This window comes from Limulus polyphemus, unplaced genomic scaffold (assembly GCF_000517525.1).
Source record: "Limulus polyphemus unplaced genomic scaffold, Limulus_polyphemus-2.1.2 Scaffold647, whole genome shotgun sequence".
NCBI lineage: Eukaryota > Metazoa > Arthropoda > Merostomata > Xiphosura > Limulidae > Limulus > Limulus polyphemus.
In genome coordinates this window covers 124915-131136 of record NW_013666257.1, presented here as the reverse complement: position 1 = coordinate 131136, position 6222 = coordinate 124915, and the positions used below count along the sequence as shown (strand labels likewise).

At 34.6% G+C, this 6222-nt stretch overlaps 1 protein-coding gene across 3 annotated transcripts in view; it reads right to left on the bottom strand.

Annotated features, from left to right (window-relative positions):
* The window catches only part of LOC106459681 (major vault protein-like), a 30606-nt gene extending 28203 nt beyond the window's left edge, over nucleotides 1-2403 (bottom strand). Inside the window, exons 1-2 of one of the 3 annotated variants that reach the window (XM_022386215.1) lie at nucleotides 2214-2403; nucleotides 557-660 (exon numbers count right to left, since the gene is read on the bottom strand). The gene's annotated coding sequence lies outside the window, so the exon portion shown is untranslated. The remainder of the gene's footprint in view (nucleotides 1-556; nucleotides 661-2213) is intronic. The other 2 variants (XM_013919324.2, XM_022386214.1) reach the window with 2 other exon arrangements.
* Nucleotides 2404-6222: the final 3819 nt, after the last annotated feature.

Below are 6222 nucleotides of genomic sequence, written 5' to 3'. Positions count from 1 at the left end.
TTACCCATTCAAGCCATCTTCAAGCATTATTAGTCTCAAAGTGGGTTCCTCGTCATCAAATATTACAGATGTTTGCTCAATAAGGAAGTTATATTTTCCATATTCAGGATTCAAAATGTTAAAGTTAAAAGCAGTTAAAGTCTAACAATGTGCCCATCAATTTTAAATAAGAACACTTAACACTCACTTTATCCAATTTATTAATTTTTATATCTGAATGTTAAAAATGCCAACATTTGGATCCCGTGTCTTTGATGAAGTGAAAGTGAATCAGTATTCTCTGATTAAATCTAACAATGTAGCAACTGTGACCAGGCTCAAGCCATCCTTAATCCTGAATATCACAATATTCTTTCACTCAGTTTCATATTCAAATCAATAACAACTACACAAAGATAAAGAACAATCCTAACACTGTACCTGGACAAAGTTATGTCCTGAAGGTAATTTTTAGACAACTATAACAGATCTACAAAAGCTGATGACATTTACAATTGTAAGTTCTTTATTTCTAATAACTTCTAAAACTTATTGTTAAATTTATATAAAGAAGCACCTTGAAAATTAATTTCCAGTAGTTGCAATTGCTTCATAAAAGGACTTTCTTGGCAAAATGTAATGCTACAAAGACTTCCAAAATTTTCTTCCAGCTTTTCTTGTCTGAAAGAAAAAGTATCTGCTCATCTGCTTATCCTCAGCCTAACATTCAACTTTGATGTATCTATCTCTATAGTGACCTACTTGGAATCACATCCCCAGAGATAAGTAATGGCAAACTTTATTAATTACCCTTACATACATCATTAGCCCCTATGTACATAATAAACCCTGCATCACTGCTACACCTTTTACTACCTCACTTGCTCCATCGGTAATGTCCTTCAACCCTGCTCCTGAATAGAATTAATTGAGACACAGTTTTGAAAGAGACTACCAAACTTTTTTGTTTACATTTGAGTAATGACACTTGTCTGTTACACCAATGTCCTAACCTTAGAATTACCAGTGAGGTGCATATGTATCTCACCAGCTTTATTTGCTAAACTACTTATACAACAAATTCCTTATAGGTCCATGACTTTATCGGTTATAAGACCCTTAATAACATGTAAGTCACACAAAACAAAATTAAACAAAAAGTAATTGCAACTGTTCAACGAATTACTGCTTGGGTTCCCTGTGTTTTTATACACAGAAAATGAGCGAAGTCTCATGTTTTTGTTCCTTTCTTTATAGATAACTGTAGTGATGGGCAAAATAAAAAAGTTACTCAATACAACACAATATATGAAGCTCCAATGATAATGAGTAGTAAATAAACAAGATGATAATTTAAGGGTTAACAAATTTTCAACCAATAGTTATTGTGGATTTATGATGATACTTAGGTATATTACATTCAATCAGAACTGATCACATTCGTCAAAGGGGAATGTATCATAAACAAATGTGTCGATCAATTAGAAAGTACATATTTTTTCTCTTTTCTTCTAACTATGTATGATGTTTAAGAAATGCTGCAAGTTAATTTTACTGAAATATAGGTCTTAAGTCTGTACTAATTTGACATGTTTTTTTTTTTTGTATCAGCATACGAAAGAAAAATCATTCTCAAGATATCAAAGACAAAGTAATTTGTATTAAGCTTCTTTGTAATTATCAAGTATAGTGTATTTAATAAACCATTTATGGAGAATGAGTACCTTTGCTATTTGGTCAGGTTTACAATCTATACAGTGTACATTTACATTGCATATTTATCCTAAAATAAGTGCCTGGTATAGGTCTAAATCTTGTCCGTTAAGTGTGATCTGTGGAACCCAAAATTTACAAATATTCATATTACGTGACATTAGTTATACTTAAATAACAGTATAATTATACCTTTGCCTAGCTTTATTATGATAATCACTGCTGATGTGGTTATATGCTGTACAATTGGTATAATATTCTAAATTAACAGTACATATTTAGCGCAAAGTTCATACCATGTGTTTGTTAGTAACTTTTACATTCCTTTTCTTTATTAAACGTTAATAATAATAATGAAATCATTATTTGATAACTTAATCCTTGTAAAAACAAAAAAAAATAATGATAGTAATGCTACTATTACTGGCAGTAGTAATAATAATAGTATTAAGTGTGGACATAACTGTAATTAATTTAATTACTAAGTACTTTAAGTTTAATACGTTCGTACTCTAACTCACCTTTTTAATTTTAAGTAAAAATCACTGAAATTTAGAACTAAACGTTTAATAAGTTAATGTTACAGCATCACTTCGAATATTTGTTTGCTACATAACGCCCATTAGTTACAGTACGTAATGCAATCAAATTGAATGATTGCGAAAAGATGTCATGTCGCCGCGTGTGTACACTACAGAAAACAGCGGTTTTTAATGTCTGTATTATCAGTTTTTTCTTATCTCGTTCGTACCAGAAATAGTATAGGCGTTTGCACTTACACAGTGCAATATTTCCCCTGTATTCGTATTACTATTACAGACTATTACTCAAAATTGTGAAATAAGGATTAATAATAGTACTGCCTAGCTGTCTCAGGTGAGATATTTTTACGATGTCGCTCCCTTCGAAGTTTGATGTTTCAGTCCAGGGTCCTGAAAATGGCCGATCGGTACCACCTGAGGTGACAAATTCTAATGCTTATTTTCTGAAAGTTTAGTTTCTATATGAACTGTTTGGGCATGATAGACATCTGGCTAGAGTAGCTTTTTTATATTTTTTCATCGCCTTTATATGTATACCCTATGTTCTGCTATTTGCTAATTTCGAGGTTCTTCGAAGCCAGTTTTGTTTGTTTGGAGTTAAGCACAAAGTTACACAATGGGCTATCTGTGCTCTGCCCACCACGGGTATCGAAACCCGGTTTCTAGCGTTGTAAGTCCGCAGACATGCCGCTGTGCAACTGGGGGCCTCTTCGAAGCAAATGTGAATGATAAAATCAATTACGCACGATACTTACCAGTATATTATGCGAATATGCAACAACTACTGAACAAACATCCGCTTGCCTTCGCTCATTTCCAGGCTGGAGGGTTCTCAGCTCAGCTAGGGTATCAGAATCCATTTGAAAAATTAAAATGGGTCAGGCGACGGAAGAAACTGTAAATATGGACACTTAAACCCAAGGTGGTATCAAAGTTTTCAATCTTCGTCCAAGTAGAGTCACCAAATACTACAGGACAGCAGAGTACAGGATGACATGTCTTAGCCAAGTGAGAGCTATGACAGAACTATACAGCTCAAACTTTTCTCACACAGACCTGGAGGCATGAAGAATACAAAAAGACTGTGCTGATGTTATACTTGATATGCTGGAAAACAATTGGGTGAATCGTTTTAGAGAACAAATGAACTTGGTCAGTCTGTCAACAGTCAAAGCAGCAAATCCTGATGTTACAGAGCAACTCCTTCGTGCACAAGAAATAGAAGAAAAGGCATACCAAGAATTTAAAAAGAATCACTTTGAACCAGATGCCTCTCACAAATTTCATGGCAAACTGATCAAACAAAGCTGAAAACATTCTCTAACCTCAACAAAAGGAGAGAACTTACGAAAACAACTGGGAAAGAAGTGCAACTCAAGGCAGACATTTGTTCGGCCACATGATCATCATTGCACATAACAGAAACCTCAACATCAAAGAAGTACTCACACACTCATTGAGTTCAATTTCATGGTCGCTAGCCACTTTTGATGGATCACTACGGAAGACCAACAAGGCAGCTTTTGGCAGAGAAGTAATAAATAATTTGTCACCAGCATAAAATATAGCAGAACCATCCACCTGTGTCACCGGTGGAATGAGTATTGTTAAAAAGATAAAAGGAGACAACAAACAGAATATACGCTGTCAATGATTTTACACGAAGGCACATTTAGTCACAGGATTGATGTTGTATTTCTGTTGCAAATATTAATTGTTCATCTTATTTTTCATTTGCGTCGAATATCATTATTTTGCTCAACAATGATTTAGTAAATATGCTATTGTTAATTCATAATTGATATCTTGAGCAAATCTCTTGTTATTCAGTAAACCTATCTCTTTGAGCTTAACTTATATTCAATCACACATTGGATAGGTAAGGAGAAATTTTAGTGCCGTGACCAGGATATTTGTTTCCCTTTCTGAATCACGTGTTTTACAATGTCTACATGAACAGTTGAAACGGTTAAGGTCTGCATTAGTTGACACATATAAGTCTGTATAGTAACAGTTGTAAAATGTGCTATGACAAGAAAGTAAAGAAACATATTGGATGTGGCTTTGGTATGTTATATGGTTCTGGTGGAATTAGATCTCATATTGTGATTCAATGTGTCGTTTCTTTTATATATGAGACACAGCAGTTGAAAGGCATATGCAAGCTGGTAAGTGCATATTGTCCAGCTGAGTCTGTAGGTGACCAATAATCAGTAGAGGTATTCAACTTAGATAACGATGAAAGCACTGTCTTATCACACCACGACCCTCAGAATAGGAGGGAAGAAAATAGAAAAATGGATGACAATGCTCTTCCAACCAATATAGTTGGAAATTAATCAAGATCAAACAACTAGGATGGTCAAGTAAATGAAATACTGACTAAAAGGATGTCGTGACGCAAGTTTTCAACCTCTGTATGGTGACATGAGACACTGTGTATGAACTACATAGTACAGTTGCCATCCTATCAAGAACTAGGGTAATTATTAGGTTGAGCACCCGATGGTTGAAAGGAAGTAGTGATAATTTCTTTCCAAGTTATCAAGTGAGATTCACTATACAATGCATAAACTACACTGTGGGACTTCCACTTGATTACCAAGAAGCTAGGACAGCTAGTATCAGTAGATATAATACCTTGTGCATCACAGTTTTTACGACTGGAGATGATAGTTAGCAGTTCAAATGGTATTGCAACCTTTGCTTTTTGAGCTATTGGGTGGAATGTTAAGATATGGTGTATGTGCTACGTTGTATGATTACTACTTGATCATTTGAAATTAGGAGGGTTTGTTGATTACAAGATTATCTGGAGTGAAAGGGCTTCGAAACCAATATTTTCCAAGCTGTGGATTGGAAGTTTGTGACAAGAGATATGTATAGAAATTTTGATAATAGCTTTGTAATTAATGCAGTTTAGGACTGCTGTTTCTAGTAGATATAACGCTTAATGCATCGATAGTTAGCATGACTTAAGATGATAGGAGCTGTAAAACACAGTCTAAAGGGCTTTGTGACCCTTGTTTTCCCAGCATTTGTGTAGCACAGTGTGTGTATTTGCTTTTATGGAATAAACCACAATCCGATAAGCTCATACTTCCTGGATGGTGCCATTAGTTGTTTTTCTATGACCTTAATGGATTCAAGTTCTATCGCTGACTGTTTCAGGCTGTGTACCTACTTTCCTTTAGCCTAATCACACAGCCTCATCCGCTATAGCATCTATGGATTAGTCACATGCCAATGAATCCATCGTTGCACAAGAAACATCTAGGTAAAATGTTCGGCTTCTAAAATTTGCTTTGGCAACTTCCTTCTGGTATGTCACTCCAAATTTGTTTGGTAAAGCAGCCACCAGTGATTGATAGTTATGGCTCTCAACTGGAATATTTTTTTTTAATATTGTTATAGGTGGTCCTTTTCAATAGGCATCAAGATGAATAACTTGTTCTTTAATCCATCCATACATTTTGGAAATTATTTGGAACTGAGCCTGGTAGTTTTCCATTATAATATGTTGATTTCTCGTTTGAGTGATGTTATTGTACTAAATTCTGGGACTTTATGAGATAATGATGTAATTGGAGTAGTCCAGGAAGATTCTGCAGTCATCAGTGGCAGAGAAGTTTAAATGACTGATTACCAGATGGGTTTTCCTCTTCCATATTTCATTGTTAATGATATTTGGGGCCCAAATCCTCGAGCAGATGCACAGAGGGGTATGATTGGTTTGGTCCTCACTCTTACAAATTAATTTCCCAAATGTTTTATTGTTATTTTATACATCACTGATTTCTTTTTGTAATTTTTCAAGTTTGCTGGTATGATATTTTGGCACATTAAAAATGCCTTTCTGTAGCTGGTAAACTGTTTTTGAATAAATGTAATAGTATAAAATATTCTACACACATTATAAGAACAACAGTAAATCCTTTAACATGGATGGTTAGTTGTAGGATGTTTCTGACTAGCTGACTTCAATCTG